This window comes from Pan troglodytes, chromosome 12 (genome assembly GCF_028858775.2).
Source record: "Pan troglodytes isolate AG18354 chromosome 12, NHGRI_mPanTro3-v2.0_pri, whole genome shotgun sequence".
Classification (NCBI taxonomy): Eukaryota; Metazoa; Chordata; class Mammalia; order Primates; family Hominidae; genus Pan; species Pan troglodytes.
In genome coordinates, this window is record NC_072410.2 from 60,264,131 (window position 1) to 60,281,677 (window position 17,547).

Here is a 17,547-nt window from a genome sequence, read left to right on the forward strand (position 1 = left end):
TAGATTTTAAAAAGATCTACAGAGGTTTTTGTTTATTTTTTTAAACTACACATAAAAGGTTTTCTTTTATTTAGGGTGAAGCTGTCAGGCTCTAATAGCAGCCTGGCATAGACAGTGGCCAAAACAGGAACAGAAGACAGGATCTTGTAATACAAAATAAATACAAACTTGTAATCCAATAAAATACAACTGAGGCTGAAGGAAAAAGGAGGAGGAGGTCTCACCCCGCACCCAGCCTAAAAGGAGAAGAAAGTGCTGAGGCCAAGTAAGTTTTCTAAAACATGTTAACAGTTCCTTGTGTGTCCATCACTAAACTCATTCATTAACTTTCCAAGTTGGTGCCGTGTGCCTCCTGCTCCCCTGGACACCTCCTGCAGACCACACTCATCACCGGAGTATCTGAGTCACCAGAGGTCTACCTCAGCCCATTGTTGGGACTACAGGCTGGGTCTTGATGCAGAACATACAGCATACAGGCCTTCTCCCAGGGAAAGAGTCAGGAGCCCAGCATAATTTACATCACAGACAACAAGGATGATGCACAGGATGGGACTCAAGCTGCTTCTTCCTAAGTTCACAGAGAATCTATGTGACGTGATGGCACCTCCAACAGGAGACAAGGTTGTCCTCTCTCCCACCCTGCTTTATAGACAGGCATCAGGGAGGCAGCAGGCCTCTGATTGCTCCCTCCACACCTGTGGTTCCCAGCTCTGATGAACCTTCTTGCCCTGAGCACCATCTGGAACCTTGGCATGCAGCTTAGGTTGGCAGGAGGTGAAGGGAGGGAGCTTACAGAAGTTCCTCAAGTCAGCCGGGCATACTGACTCATGCCTGGAATCCCAGCACTTTGGGAGGCCCAGGCAGGTGGATCACCTGACGTCAGGAGTTCCAGACCAGCCTGGCCAACATGGCGAAACCCCATCTCTACTAAAAATACAAAAAATTAGCCGGTGTGGTGGTGCGTACCTGCAGTCCCAGCTACTCAGAAGGCTGAGGCAGGAGAATCACTTGAACCCAGGAGGTAGAGGTTGCAGTGAGCTGAGGTCTTGCCACTGCACTCCAGCCTGGGCAACAGAGCGAGACGCTGTCTCAGAGAGAGAGAAAAAAAGAAATTCCTCAGGTCAAAAGTAGGTGCTGTAGGTGGGCACTCCAGTGATGCTGTGTTCTGACCCAGAGAATTTGCCTTCCTCACGTACGTTCTAGTTACGAGTCACACAAGACCAATACTAACATATGCAAGATTGCAGTAAGCACAGCAACTCCAATCAGCAGGCCCAGGTAGTTAAAGGATAATCCAACTCCTGAAACACAAAGGAATTTTTTTTTAAAGGGAACTAAGTAACACACCCCTTCCTAATGGGCTCTCAAAAGCACCTTCAGAGATTTATGCTCTTATACCTATCCCTAGCATATTGTCAGGCACATCACAGGTAAGTATTTTTTGAGAAAATAAACAAATGCTAACATTTGATTAAAAGCCAAAGCCAGACTTGGAACAAATGAACCTGGTAATATAAGGGCTCGCCACCTATTTTTGCTCTATAGCTCCCTCAAGAACCCTATGCATGCACACAGAGTTGACTTTGGAAAACGCCTAACATCCCTTTGTGATGCTGAATCTAAATTGCCTGAGAGCTGATAATTATTTTTCATTTTATGCATATCAAAAATTGTTTATTTTTAAAAAGATTCTGTTACATTTGAGACCATGTACCCAGAGAAGCACAAGGCCAGTCGTATTTCAGAATGTATTCTACCATCAGATAGCTTATATGGATGCAAAGAACTAGAAACTATCTTTAAAGCAAAATCCACAGAAGCTAGATGACTGCAACCTCCAGATGACTGCCTCACAGACCCTGTTCCAACTTAACTCTTGTCAAGTGTCTTATCTGGACACTTGGGAGGGCAAGGGAAGAAAAAAAACATGGAAATATTTTAAATAGTCAGTTACATGTAGATTTCTAGCCATAAGAAATTGAATTACTATATACTGAGCTTCTATTTTATGCCAAACTCAATCTTCTCTTGACATATACGAACTAAGAAACCCCCACCTCAAGAAAAAAACTTGCAAATAGCATGGCAAGATTACCTACCTGCCCTTAGAGTTCAGTGGAAAAAGATTGTGCTAAATGGCATCTTTGCTGGGATTTCAGCATCTAACATTCAAAGATCTAAACAAAGCCTTCGACATCTAGTCTAATCCTTTGTTTCACAGGGATATGCAAGACCTGAGCACCAAGGTCACACAGCAAGTTAGCAAGATGGGAAATAAAAATCATGTCTATTGATCTGCCTGTGGCAGCACAGGCAGGTTACATTATTTCAGAGGTAACTGTACCAAATGAATTACCATCACCAGCAGTAAGTCCTTAAAAAGGCTAAGGGCATCTGTTAATTCATTACCAACTGCTCTATGCTGGACCCGCTCACAAGGAGCTCACATCGATTTTCCGGTGCAAGTCCCTGCCCAATATAATCTTTGATAAGAAGAAAAAAAGCAAGACAAAAGCAAGGGTCACGAAGGAGCCTTGGGGAAACAACTGGATGTTCAAGTTAATTCCTACTCACGTCTACTTTGATCAGAGTCAGGAATAGCATCCTATGGAAGTATTCCAAAGGCAAAGTTGCAAAAGAAAAATCAGTACAATGAACATCCTCATAGTAAACGACCTTATAACATGTTCCAAGTTCTAGAACAGTTCCTGGACTTTGTCCGTATCCTTCGGAAAATGTTTTCTTTGGTATTTGTGGCCAAAGGCATGAGAATAAGAGCTCCACCCTGACCTGCTCAGGGTACAGGGTTTCCAGGAGATCCCAGCAGTTGATAAACACAGCCAGTGGCAGGGTGCCTGGGCAACCGATACCTGGGCAGGGAGCATGCACATACAGCATGCCAGGCTGCGTGGGGGCATGGACTTCAGTCCTCTTGGCAGCGAGGATCACCACAGAGCTTTAGGCCTGTCTCACACTCATTCACATCTAAAGACAGAAGAAATAGGCTGTTCTGGACAGTCTCCCAGGGTGTCCCAAAGGCTCCTCTGCGGCTCTTCCCCTCTGTTGCTGACCTCCACCTGTTCCTTGAACATACCACACACAACCCTGCTGCAGGGCCTCAGCACCATCCAGAAGCCTGTTCCCTTGAGGGCTACATGGCTGTCCCTCATCATCTTCTCAAGGAGGCCTTCCTTCACCACCTTTTGAAGCCTTATCACATACATGTGCATACACAAAGCCCTATTTATCCCCTTTATCTGATTGTTATTCATAGAGCATATCAACTCAGATACTCTGTAGTTTATCCGGTCTATCTCCTGATTAGACTGTGAAGTACACGAGGGAAGGGATTTGCCTTTTAGGTTTGCTATTGAATCCCCAGTGTCCCAAACAACGCCTAACCCATAGTAAAATGCAATACAATATATTGCATACATGGATGAATTAATAGCCAATTCTTCCTCGGGTTGGGGGACAAGCATAACATTCCCATGATGCAGACTGAGAAAGGGTCTGCTCTCCATGGGAAATGACATGGCCTAGCATCGGGAGACTTTGCCTAGTTCAACTTGATCCTGGCTGAATCATGCCTAATCCAAGTGTGGCACGTGCCATTGGTCACCAGCAGCCAAGAGACCTATCCATACCTTCAAGGAAGGGGCACCTCTTCTTCACCTTGTGGGTTCCTAGAGCATCCTCAGTGAGGGCCCTTATCTGGTAAGACAGGGGATCAGGCACATCCATTCCTTGAGAACTTGAGTGTAGCCAGGAAGCATACGTGACATTCACAGCGTCTTTTCTAGGAATGTTTAGGAAGGGAGGAGAAAAAAACAAGCATCTTTTCTAGGAATGTTTTGAAAGGGAGGAGAAGAAAACAATCTAAACACCACTTGGTAGAGAAATGCTACATTGTTTTTAAAGATTCTGAGATTAGACAGTAAAGTTAGGAAACTATATTGTGGACTATTGCGTTCATTAATTTAGCTTACTTAAATTCAGGATTCTTTTCCATCAAGTAATTTCTTAGTTCATCTCTGTAGAAAAAAAGCTGACTTTTCACATGCAGGTTTAGCACAGGGAGTGTTTTTGTTTGTTTTTTAAGAGACAGTGTCTCTCTCTGTCATCCAGGCTGGAGTGCAGTGGCACAATCATAGCTCACTGCAGCCTTGAACTTCTGGGCTCAAGTGATCCTCTCCTGCCTCAGCCTCCTGAGTAACTGAGACTAAAGGCATGCGCCACCACGCTTGGCTAACTTTTTTGTATTTTTTGTAGAGACAGTCTATGTTGCCCAGGCTGGTCTTGAACTCCTGTTCTCAGAAGATCCTCCTGTCTCAGCCTCCCAAAGTGCTGGGATTACAGGTGTGAGCCACTGTGCCCAGACATGTATTTCTTTATAGCAACACAAGAACAGCCTTATGCACTTGGGTAACCTTTCCACATTCATGCTTAACAGAATGCCAGCTCCTTGTGTCCAGGCCTTCCCACTGGCCATTGCCCATACCTGAGGTTGAGACCTGAGGTTGAGATGAATGGTCGTGATCTTCAGTGCCCCAGTAGAGGGATGAAGCACCGTGGATTTATGTCTCATGTCCTGGTGTTCCTGGAGCTCTGGTGCTGGGACAAGGGTATGGTCTCCAACAGTACCTGCTGAGGGATTATCTGTGGCCCAGTGGGTTGGCTCCAAAGCCAGAGAGCAGCCTAATGCTCAGCACTCTCACTCTTCAAACCCAAGAGTTTGGCCTAGCTGCTGCCAGCAGGTGGAGGGTTCTGGGCAGTCTGGTGCTCAATCCTGCCTTCCTGAGCACTTTCCAAATCCAGGGGCTCCTCTTGGAGAGAACTGATGTCCCACGGGGCAGTTGAGGAGTCCAGGCTTTCTCTTTTGGTCACCCCTTCCCGTGTCTGAGCCACTTTTCCATCCCTCTCTTCAAGGGCAACTCTGGACCCCAGCACTCTCTCCTGTTTATGTGTAAAGAGCAGAGAGGACATGGAGGGCCATTCTGAAGGGGCTGGCAGCAGATGGTTCACCAAGCCATCCTGCATGGGTTTAGCCTTCAGTCTGGGGAAAGTAGTAGCGAGCAGGGATTTTGTTAGACCTTGTACTCCATCCCATGTCTTGCTTAGCTGCAGCCTTGGGGCTACTAAGGTTTCATCCATTAACAAAGGATCTTCTTTTCCAGTGGGTAGAAGGAAGAGAGGGATCATATGCTGGGGGCCTCCCCTCTATCCTCTGAGGCTTCCTCATTTCCCATTTGAGAGGGCCCCCCAGCCTCTGCCCTTCTGTTTCCCACATGGACGACACTTGGATCTGAGATGGTTCCTAATGGAAACTGTGGGGCCAGAGCAGAGAGAAGCTGCTTATACCAAAGCTCATGGGGGATTCTCTCTTGGGCTCAGCAAAGGCATAGTACTGGCCTTGGAATGCAGCACTGGTGGGTCTTGGGGTCAATCTCCTGGAAAGCAGCACCACGTTGCCAGCCAGTGGCCCTGCAGCAAACACCTGATTCCCAAGTGTCCACATGCATGTGAGACCTTCCTCTCCACAGTCGGGGAAACCCCATGGAAGATGAGCTCTTGGCACAGTCCTTATGGCCACCAAACCCTTGGATATAAATGACAATATGTTTCTCGGCCCATCTCAGATGACCCAGTTGTACCAGATGTTTGGCAGGTGGCTGGATAGATTCTGTGGCAGTGAGAGCTCCTCTAATGGATCCTTCAAAACCACACGGCACCTTCTGATTGGAATATACACTACCCTGAGGTTTTGTCTCACCTCTGTGGGTGAAGGATGGAACAGACAGGAGAAAGATGAAGGAACCAGGTTAGTACAAGACTCAGCTGAGTCATAGAAGGGCATTATAAATGCCACCTATTCAACCCCAAGTTAGCATAAGACTCGCCTTAAGTTACACTTATGGAACAGAGCTACTGGCTTCTCAGAAGGCTCTCAGCTCATGTCACCAGCCCTAGAAGCTTCTCTTCTACTTCCCCATAATTCCTCCCTTCTCTGATTGCCCTCAGTACCCTGCAAATACTTGTATGCTGACTGTTGTCACACATGGCATTAGTCATGCTACATTTGGCTGTCATTGATTTGTCTCTAACCCTCCACTTCTTGATGGCAGGGACCGGCTCTTGTCTCCCACTTGCCAACAAGCACTTTCAAGTGCCTGCTGGATGGGAAGTGATCTTACAGCATCTCCAGCCTCTGCTCTAGAACACAGGGGCAGAGATCTCAGGGCCAAGATCTCATTTCCTTCACTGACCCAGACATGGGAAGGTGATAAGAGGAGAAGGCTAATCCAACTCATGTCTTGTCAGCAAGCAGGAAAATGAATGACACTTGGAACACATGGCAGGGTCCCCAACAGGCTCTTAAGGGGCCTTCTGCCATCCTGATGCAGAGCTCTCAGAGGGTGGCATGTGGGTCAATAGAGACCCCCTCATCCATCTATCATTTGCCATCCTTCTTAACCCTTCCCCATCTGAGTTCTCTGAAGCCTCTCACCTTGGCTTTCAGTGCTACTAATCCTGGCATCGGCAGCTTGGAGAGAACAGGCAAGGCCCACATCTAGGCTCTATATGATCTCATCTCTGCCCTCCAGTGATTACAGATCTCAACACTCCATGAAGGAATCCCCAGACATCAGATACAGTGCTGAATTGGAACACCATGAAGAAAGCTGCCCACAGCTTTAACTTCCTAAAGAGACTGAAAGTTTTATTCAGTTCCCCTGTAGAAGTCATAATTGCCAAGTTTAACCAGAGGTGAGAAGGAAAATAAAGTAAGAGAGAACATTTACCTCTGGTACCCAAAATGTTTTATTTGCAAATAAGAGGTCTCTATGGACCCTCTCCCCACCTTACCCTCCAGAGAAAACCAGGATAGGATTAGAACAGCAAAAACTTGCTAACAGCCCCGTTGCCCTGAGGGTACTTGCAGACACTAAGCCCTGGGACAGCAGGAAAATTAGGAAACAAGTCTGGGACTCTCGTCCTGAGGAGAGCCCTGGAGGGCTGGTATGCTTCTAGGTTGGTGCTCACCAAGCTACAAGCAAAAGCAAGTCCTCTGCAAAGGAAAGCATGACAGTTTAGGCCTAGAGCTGGGATCTGCAAACTATATCTCATGAAACAAATCCAGCTGCTGCCTGTTTTTTGGAACTACAGTTTTATTTAAATATAGTCATGCTGTGTATATAAATGATGGAAGTTACTCTAATCTGCCCTGCTCAATACAGTAGCCACTAGACACATGTGGCTACTGAGAACACGATATGTGGCTAGTGCAACTGAGAAACTGAATTTCTAACTTTATTTCTATTCTCGTTTAAATAGCTAGTAGACAGTATAAGGACTAACAATAATGATGCGATTTTACAACCTTGACGACTGTGCTCTCAGAAACCACTAAGTTCCCTCCTCTCTCTCACTCTCTTCCTTTATATCTCCCAAACACACAGTGCAGTATAGATTAAGATCAAAAGCAAAACATTTTTAGCAAAAAACAAAAAACAATTTATATCCAAGAACTTACCAGAATTTTAAGATAAAGAAGATGGTTATGTGGGAAATGTTTAAAGAAATAAAGAACATAATCAAAATAAAAAACACTACTAGGAATAGGCAGATTAGAAAATAAATGAACTTCTAGAAATGCGAAATTGAAATAAAGCCCAATGGATACTGATGTCAGCAATTTACTTGAAATACATCAAAAATAAGATGAATATATAGATACAAAGTATAGTAAAATATTAATGGTAGAATGTAGGTAGTAGATATTGGTTGTTCATTGTAAAGGTCTTTCAACTTAGCCATACATTTGAAATTTTGTGGTAAAATGTCAGAGAAAAGAAAAACTCATGAACCAACAAACTCACTCATAATTTAACACAAAGACAAGGGATAAAAACATGAAAGAAGAGATTTGAAGGCTCAAATCAGAAAGTCTTAGATATCTAACTGAAGTCCCAGAGAGAAAAAGCAGAAAAATGGAAGAAAGAGCAACATCTGATGGCTACAAGTTTTCCAGAACTGAAGAACAACATGAATTCACAGGTCCAGGATGTACAATGTAGTAATTAAAGATGGCCATAAAAATTTCCCTACACCACCCCTTGCGGGGTAGTGTCTAATCCTTCTCCCCTTGTATCTGGGATGGCCTCAGCAACTTGCTTAATAAATAGGACCTAAAAGTCACGCTTTAAGACTCCCAAAGCTAAGTCAGAACCAGCCTTAGTTTCCATCTTTGTCTCTTGTTTCTTACAAAGCCAGAGGCCTTGTAAGAAATCTGAATAGATAAATCTCAAGACTTTGAAAAAGGAAGAGGGACACATCTGAGTCCAGCCTCCCAGCTGTCCCCACTGATGTTCATGTTGTAAACGCATGTGAGCAAAGCTATTTTGGACCTTCCAGACCAGCCCAGATTTCAGCTAAACACCGCAAAGATACTGCGGCCAATCTCGTGTGGGGTGGAAGAATTGCCCAGCTGATACTTGCTTAAATTTCTGAGCCACAAAGGAGGTAATAAAATGGTTATTTCTTTAAGCCACTAAGTTTTGGGGCAGTTTGCTATCCAACAAATACCTAGAACTTAGTATGCTCAAGCAAAATTTAAAATAAAAAAGGAATTGACACAGACATAATGAAATTGCAAAACTTTAAAGACAAAAAGATCTTAAAATAAAGTCAGAGACAGGATTGATCACCTTGAAGAAATGTCAGTTAGATTCCATAGCCACAATAGAAACAAGAGACAGTGGAATAATTTCTGGCAGATGTTGAGAGAAAAAGTTTTCAACTTAGAATCATGTACCCAATACAGTTATAATGAGGCTAGGTGCGGTGGTTCATGCCTGTAATCCCAACACTTTAGGAGGCCAAGGCAGTTGGATCACCTGAGGTCAGGAGTTCAAGATCAGCCTGGTCAACATGGCAAAACCCTGTCTCTACTAAAAATACAAAAATTAGCCAGCATGATGGCAGGTACCTGTAATTCTAGTTACTCGGGAAGCTGAGGCAGGAGAATTGCTTGAACCCAGGAGGTGGAGGTTGCAGTAAGCCGAAATGGTGCCACTGCACTCCAGCCTGCGTGACAGAGTGAGACTGTCTCAAAAAAACAAAACGAAACAAATTGTCATGAAAGAGGGTGAAAGATACTAGATAAATAAAATCAGAGTCTGCCTTCAAGAAACTGTAATGAAACTTCTAAAGTTCATTTAGAGAAGGATGGCTTGAAATACAGAGAAGGATGTGGACAAATAAAATACTAAGCTTTCTTTACAGATAAGAAAAAAAGCAGTACCCACCAGTGTAGTTCTGGGGTGTCACAGTCTCCAGAGAGGAGTCACTCTCTTCCCAGGGGACGGGTGGGTGGAATAGCAGAAGCCCCCACACCCTGGGTCCTTTTGCCAGGGGGGGTTCTCTGGAAAGCTAGGAAGGGAACCTGGCAGATCCCAGGTGAAGTCTCTCCATACCTGTTCCAGGGAGTGGGTGGATTTCCAGATCTTAGCTTCCTTTAGAGCAACCCCTTTGGAGGGTGAATGGCCACGTCAGTACGCTCTTCAAGGGACTCTCCAGAGGAGGTCACTGCCCAGCTAGTTTACAGCTCCAAGACCAATGCAGCAGCCACATGCGGTCGCACATGTCTTTGGCCCTGAAGGAGCTTCACATCCAGGGGAGGGTGCCGGAGTGTGAGAAAGCCAGAACCCAGAAACTAGCCCAGGAGCAAAGGGATGCAGTGCATCACCCAATCTTCCTCCTTCAAGGAGGCTGCTCCTTCTGTGCTGCCTCTGCTGTATGAAGTAGCTGGGAACAGTTTCCCACTTGACCTCAAGTAGTGAGGACCAGCTATTGTCCCACTAGGAACAGCTTCCTTGGGCCCAGGGCAGGAAGTACTCACTAGACTTCTAGATGCCAGCTCCATTTCACCCTGGCTTTGGGAGTGAGCCAGAGAAGCCACTGAGCTCTGCAGAAGGCACTCCATGTCAGTCTGCAGAAAGCTTGGATCACAGCTCCCAAGGAGTTCAGCAGAAAAGCTGCCAGCAGCCTCTCTCTCTCCTTGACTGAACAAGCCCTGGGGCATGGCTGGACTTAAAGAGCTGAGGGAGGGATCTACCTCCCCTCTAGTCTCAGATAGGACATCCGAAAGCAACTGTGAACCTGACAGCAACCACGAAGCTATTGTAGACATTCCCATGGTCCCCCCTCTAGTGTTCCGGGTTCTCTGTGGTAGGCAGAGGGTGGGAACACCAGTGTAGGTTGGGAAACATATTGGGGGGCAGTTGTGGCTACAGGAGCTTGTTGATGGGCCATTGTCAGCATCACCCTGGCCAGGTTCTCCAGCAATTCTGTGGCCAGCCCCTTTGGACTCCAAGAAGTGTGTATTGAGTCTCTTCTTGTAAAATTCCTATGGTGCTTTGAGGAGACACCCTCTGAGATCACACCACGGGGCAGGCTAGCTGTCTGTCCTGGCTCAGGGAAGGCTGAGGATAAGGCCATCCAAGGGAGAAGATATGACTTCGCCTCAGAGGTAGCCACTCAAAGGCCATGGGAGAGAGCAAGAGGTATTAACACTTTGCCACCCAGAGATGCATCTGCCAAGGTGACTCTTGCCTCACTGCAGATGAGCTTGGCTCTTGAGCAAGCAAGCCCCTTGATGGTAGAATTTGGGATGTCTGTAGGAATTCACCAAAGCCAAGTCAGTCAGAAAGCACTCAGCTGGGAACACAGGAAGAGCAGAACTGGAGATAAGAGAAGGCTGTGTGGTAACAGAAATAGGATCTGGCCTGCCTTCCAGAGACAATCAGGCCTCAGTGGCCAAGCCTGCCCCAGGCTCTCCCCATAGGAAACATGGCGTGTCACCAGGCAAGACGCTTGTCTGTACAGGAAGCTGCTTTTACCTTCTGGGAAGCATTCCACTTCCTGAGAGGGGCTGAGAGAAAGCAGCTCCCTTTCCCAAGATGTCATTCTTTCCCATAAGCCCAAATCTGAGTGGTTAATTGAATTAGAATTAGAATTATAGGTACCTGCCATCACGCCTGGTGAGTCCACAGAGGCTGGCCCATCTTCTGAAGTGTTCTCCTGCCTTCTCCATCCTACAAGTGAGGACCAAGCTGCCAGTTTGGTGGTCACCATGGAACTTGTTATGGAACTTGCAATGCTGGAAGGGACCTCTCTGCTGAGGCCCAGGCAAAAGTACTCTTTTCTGAGTTTTCTGACCACCTTGTATCAAAGACTGATGTTTCTACAGAGGTTGAAGAAGAGGCTATTTTCAGAAGATCCTTCTCACTTGTCTCTGGCAACTTGGTGGCCAGGATGCTCTCTGTGCGTGCTTGCTGAATAACATGAGAGATTGGCTGAACCACGTGGGGCACCGAAGTTCCTGAGATCCCAAGTCTCTTCTCCATTTCAGTTTTTGGACCAGTGATGCTTTTAACAGGTTTGGAGGAGGTTCTTTGAAATGGAACGGGAGACTTTGTAATACAGGACTTCATGATCTTTTCCCTTGAATCTGCTCTAGGATCCCAGAAGACACGATACTTCCCCTGCAGTGCTTTATCTCCGGTGTCAAGCATAGTTCTCAGCTAGCAAGACCACATGCACAGCCAGAGCCTGGGTGGCAGAAACGTGTACTCTCTTGTTCCAACAGGCATGGAAAGAACATGGGGTCATGTTCTTTCTATCACAGGGGAGACACCCTGAAACATGATCTTGTCAGGGTTTGCCTCATAATCATTGATTCCTGTGGCCCTAAGGCCACGGGCATAAATAACAACGTGGCTTTGGGGGCCGGCCCAGATGGTCCCCTTGTACCAGATGTTCAGAGGAAACCAACTTCACATCATCAGGTTAGAGAACTCACCCACCTTGTCTCTCAGGACATGGCAGCATTTCACGGGGACGAAGATTTCTGTCCAAGAGAGTCTGAGTCCTGTAGGAAGGAAAGAACTAGGTGGAGGCACTGGGAAGAAAATCTGTTTATATGAGTGCTGTCAACAGCAAAGCTTCTGTTTTGCCCTTTGCATACATTTCCTATGCCTGGGGCAGAAAACAAGCACGTTCAAGTTGTTGAGGGGAAGGTATGAAGAAAGAGGCTTAAAGAATAAGAGCAAAAAGACATAACAAGTGATTCATAGGATATGGTATTCCCTTCAGCTGACATCTAGGACCGGCTCCCTCAAAAGAGTGGGGGGAATGGGGTAGGACCTTGTAGGGGAAGAAAAATAATCTTTGCTACCCTTCATAATTCTTAACCAGGACTCCCTGTAACAAAGACAGGTTAACAAGCAAAAACACAAAAAGAAGTTTGATAATGTGTATATCTCCTGTATATATGGGAGATAACCCAGAGAAATGAGATTTCAAAGAAAAAGTTTAAACTTGAGGTTTAAATACCATCAGTTCTCTGAAATAAAGAAAGAAGAGTATGGGGAAAGACCCTGTTAAGACCAGAAGACCAGGAAAAGCACCTTAGACAAAGGTAAGGTTGTTCTGCAGGTTTAAGTCATGCCTCCTCCATTAAGTGTCTGGTGATTTAGCCATCCTCCTCCTCCTGGGACAGAGAGGGAGACACTCTTACAGGCAGAGACTTCCTTTATTAATATAACTTTCTCTTAAAATTGTAACTTTTCAGTCATATTTTTGTGGTGGCATATTTTAGTGTCCAACCACCTGAAGTCACTCACAGAGGGAAGTCATCTTCATGGAAGCCATTGAAAAGGTAGCTCTGGCACCTGCTGAGAATAGTATGGGGAGGGAGAGCTTTCCCTCTGTCCTCTGAGGCTTTGATGGCTGAGTCTATGAAACAAACTGACAGTAGACAGATTCACAGTAAAAGTAAGAATACAAATTTATTACATGCATGGGGACATCACATAAAAGAAAAGTGTATATCCCCCAAAACCTGGTGAGATCTAGAAGCATATTTACTCTCTTCATAGGGGAGGCTGGAGGGTGATGTAAGCAACTTAGGGAACTGTAAATGAGTTTTGGTGTGAATAGACCCCCTCTCGCCAAGGGAACCAAAAAACAAACCTGAGTTCCAGGCCATGATGGGCTGGGAGGTTAGATAGGTCTTGTCATCTACCCCTTCCTTCACCCAACCCCCATTAGGCCTTCTTCCCTAAGGGTTAAACAGAAACCAGCTTTCCACAGACTCTCTTCACCAATTTCAACCAATCACCTAATGCCGTCCCTCCCTTTTGCTGTTTTGACACAGCAACAGACCAGCATTCTTTCCTAATAGAGACCACCAATCATGAAGTGATTCTGGTCAGTCTACAGAAGCTGTGCACTGAGGGCCTTCCTGTCCTTTACTTCACTTTTTGTTGTAGAGTCTAACTGAATGTTAAGTCTTTACCCCAAAGCGAACATGGAATGCACGTTACATACATGTTAGCCTACTACACATGCACTCACTCCCCTCATTAATATTTATAGCTCCTCCCATAACCTGTTGAATATGTGTATTTAGCCCTTCAGCATAAATTCCCATCTCATCCTTCTTTCCCTCAGAGCACTTGCTTTTCAGTTTCAGCTAGTAGCTCCACATCCTGCCTGCAGGTCGTGGTACCCTCCTTTCCAAATGTACGAACCTCGTGATTCTTCATTTGATGCTGGGAAAGATGAGTGGGCCCTCAGAAGAAAAGGTGACAGCCTATGACGAAGTCTGTCTGGGCACGGAGTCAAACCTCAGTCTCCTCTCCTGTGTTATGAGTTGGTCTTGGTTGACGAGGTTCCTGGGGAAGTCTTGACAGTTGAGTTCCTTTTGGAGGATTGTCTTTAGGCAGATAAGGTGAGCTCAAAGCTAGCCTCTGCCTTCATCCACTGTCTCTCAAAATGCCCTCAGTTCAAAGCAATCAGCACACCAAAGCATATTTTGGGGTGGCATTTTCTGAACTCCTTCAGCAGACAGATCACAATGAGGTATCATTTGCTCAGCAGCAACATAAATTGAGAAGCTGCTGGTGTAACACCCAGATCAGCCATTTGCCGCCCAAATTCCCAGCACAATGTTGGGCAGGCAGGAAGTTGTCTCAAATGGTCGCTACTATCAGGAAAGTACCTTTACTCCCCAAGTCTGTTTCCTCATCTCTAAGGCTGTCATCACTACCTGGAAGGGTTTTAGCCCAGGTTTAGTCCATAGCATGCTTTCCTATGTTCTCACAACTGTTTTTATTCTATTGGGAGTGGGTAGGGGTGGAAGATTCAGAAAAGCCTAAGATATGGCCCTTGAGGACATGGTCCAGTTATGGACAAAATCATGTTTGTGGAGAAGTACACAAGCCAGCCTATGATGGCCAGTGGAGGCACTCAGAGGATGGGAGAGATTCTGTGAATCCCTCCATGTTGTTCCTATCCTCTCTATTGATGTGGGGCCTTGGGGAAGACTTTAGACTACAAAAAAAAAGGCTCCAGTCAGTTGCTTAACTCTTCTCCACCCCAGACTAATCCATGAGCATGTCCTGTTGACTCCTCCTCCAAAGTATCTAGAATCCAACTAGTTTTCACCCTTACCTCCATACTGCCATGTCTCACACTTGGCATCTCCCTAACTCATCTCCCTGCTTATACTCATGGAATGGTCCATTATATAGAGTGATTTTTGTTCAAAGATAGATACCACCCTGCTCATATCAATACCTTTTAGTAGCTGGCCCATCATTCAAAATGAAATACACTCTTGCATGTCATAATGACATCTTGGTCAACGATGAACCGCATACACAATGGTAGTCCCATAAAATTATAATGGAGCTAAAAGATTCCCATCACCTAGTGAAGTCTTGATGAACTAGCCTCGTGTAGGCCTAGACAAATATGTTTGTGTCCACATTTCCAACAAAAAAAGTTTACAAAGTAAAAAAAAACAAAAATTAATAGAAAAAGGCTTATAGAAGAATATAAGGAAAACATTGGCTGGGTGTGGGGGCTTATGCCTGTAATCCCAACACTTTATGAGGCCAAGGCAAGAGGATTGCTTGGGCCCCATCTCTACCAAAAAGAAAAAAAAAAAAGGCATAGTGGCACGCACCCGTTGTCCTACTCAGGAGGCTGAGGCATGAGGATCACCTGAGCCCAGGATGTCAAGGCTGCAGTGAGACTAGATTGCACCACTGCACTCTAGCCTGAGTGACAAAGCAAGACCTGTCTCTAAAAAACAAGCTATTTTGGTACAGCTGTATGTACTTGTTTTAAACTAAGTATTATTACAAAAAATCAAAAAGAAAACTAAAAAATTTATAAAGTAAAAAAGTTCTAGTAAGCTAAAGTTAGTAATTGAAGAAAACAAAATTTTAAATGTAGTGTAGCCTAAGTGTACAGTGTTTATAAAGCCTACAGTAGTGTACAGTAATGTCCTAGGGCTTCAAATTCACTCACCACTCACTGCCTCACCCAGAATAACTTCTAGTCCTACAAGATTCATTCATGGTAAGTGCACTATACAAGTGTACCATTTTAATTTTTTATACTATATTTTTACTGTACCTCTTCTATGTTTAGGTATGCTTTGATACATAAGTACTGAACAATGTGTTACAGTTGCCCACAGCGTTCAGTACAGTAACATGCTATACAAGTTTGTAGCCTAGGAACAAGAGGCTGTACCATACAGCTGAGGTGCCTAGTAGTCTGTACCATGTAGGTTTCTGTAGGTCTATGATATGCACACAAGAAAGAAATCACGTGATGCATTGCTCAGAACATATTCCTGTCATAAAGTGACATAAAACCATACTGACACCTGAGGGGTACCAGAATATGCCACCCCAAAATGTGCACCATTGGCATATAAATTATTTTCAGCTAAACGTCATTGAGAACGAGCAGATTCAGAAAAAGCTCTAAAAACAAGTTTTTATATCGTAAAGAAAATTTATATTTATAAACGAAATTTCCCATCGTAGAGGTGTTTCCCCCTCCAGGAAAGGAAGGATTCTTAACTCTTCTCAATGGAGAAGGCATCAATCTGTGTAACAAACCTTGATACACAACCCTTGCTTACGGTACTTTTCAGGATCGTCTTCCCATAACCTGCCTTCTCTAAGAGCCTAAAACCCTGTTGTTGTTGTTGTTGTTGTTGTTGTTGTTGTTGTTGTTGTTAAGAGAAATAAAACTAAAATCTTAAGCCTCCCAACTGACTGGATGGACCCCCTCTTTGCCAAGCATACCCCAGAGGAAACTTAAAAACTGAGTTCCCCACCATGACCAGATGGGAGGTCAGACAGACCCCATTATACTCTTCCCTCCCTAATTGCCATTAGGCTTAGTTTCCTAAGGGCTAAACAGAAACTAGCTCTTTTTTAAGTAGAGACAAGGTCTCACAATGTTGCCCAGACTGGTCTTGAACTGCTGGCCTCAAGTGATCCTCCTCCCTTAGCCTCCCAAAGTGCTGGGATTACAGGCATGGGCTACCAACCTTGACCAAAGCCATCCCTTTCAAAAGACTTGCTCCACCACTGATTTTAGCAGGACTCCTCTCCCCTTTTGCAGTTTGATACAAATACTAGCCAGTATTCCCTCCTGATAGGGGGCCACCAGCCAGGAACTGGTGGTGGCTGGTTTACAGAGGCTATGCACAGGATGCCTCTGTGACCTCTGTTTCACCCTTTGATAGAGAGCCTGATTCTAATGCATTTAAGTGTTCAGTCTCCACCCCCAGAGTGAACATGGGATGTATGTAACATGCATGTTTGCTTAGTATGTATGTATACATCCCCCTTCTGAATGTTCATAGCTCCTCCGATAACCTGTTGAATATGTATACTTAGCTAACCCTTCAGCATAAATTCTCATTTCACCTTTCCTCCTTCGAAGTACGCCCCAGCCTGAGGGTGGCCAGCCTGCAGGCTGCAACCCTTTATAAGAAATAAAGCTCTCTTTTCCAAATGTATGGACCTCATGATTCTTGAGTTGACAGGTATTTAAACCCAAGTTCTAAGTACCCCTTTGGGTTACTTATCACTGAGTGCTCTTATATGTGCATGTGTGATGCACATGTTAGGAAACTATTTTTCTTCTGTTAATATCTCTCTGGCCAGTCTCATTTACAGGACACCAGCTGGAGAACCTAAAAGGGTAGAAAAAAAAATTATCTTCCCCTAAACACCTATGCAGGACCTCTAAGGCTTCTCTTGATCTGGCCACTGCCTCCTGGACCTTACTTCCTGCATCTCTCTTCCTTGCTCATTCCCTTCTGGCTATACTAACTTCCTTTCTGTTCTTAAGAATATGTGAAGCTCATTCCTACCTTAGGATGTGAAACTACTGTTCCCACTTCCCAGGATACGCTCCCTTCATTTGGCTTTCTCATTTCAACCAGCTTTCTACTCAAACATCACCTCAAAGAAGCCTCCTCTAACACTATCAAAAATAGCCTCCCAACCTTATGTTTTCCTTCCTATCACCTAAACATAAAAATATGGTAGTTCTATCAATGGACCATCTCCCCCACTAGAACATACGCTGCATGGAAGAACATACTTTGATTTTGTTCATTGCTACATTCCCAGGGCTTAGTATAGTACCTAGCAAATGAGAGCTGCT

At 44.9% G+C, this 17,547-nt stretch overlaps 1 long non-coding RNA gene across 1 annotated transcript; it reads right to left on the minus strand.

Annotated features, from left to right (window-relative positions):
* LOC134807906 (uncharacterized) lies at nt 1-15,622 on the minus strand. Its single transcript, XR_010149497.1, has 3 exons — nt 11,868-15,622; nt 3,648-3,799; nt 1-1,301 (listed from the first exon to the last, which is right to left on the minus strand). It is a non-coding gene; the product is annotated as an uncharacterized LOC134807906 (long non-coding RNA).
* Between the last annotated feature and the right edge of the window lie 1,925 nt (nt 15,623-17,547).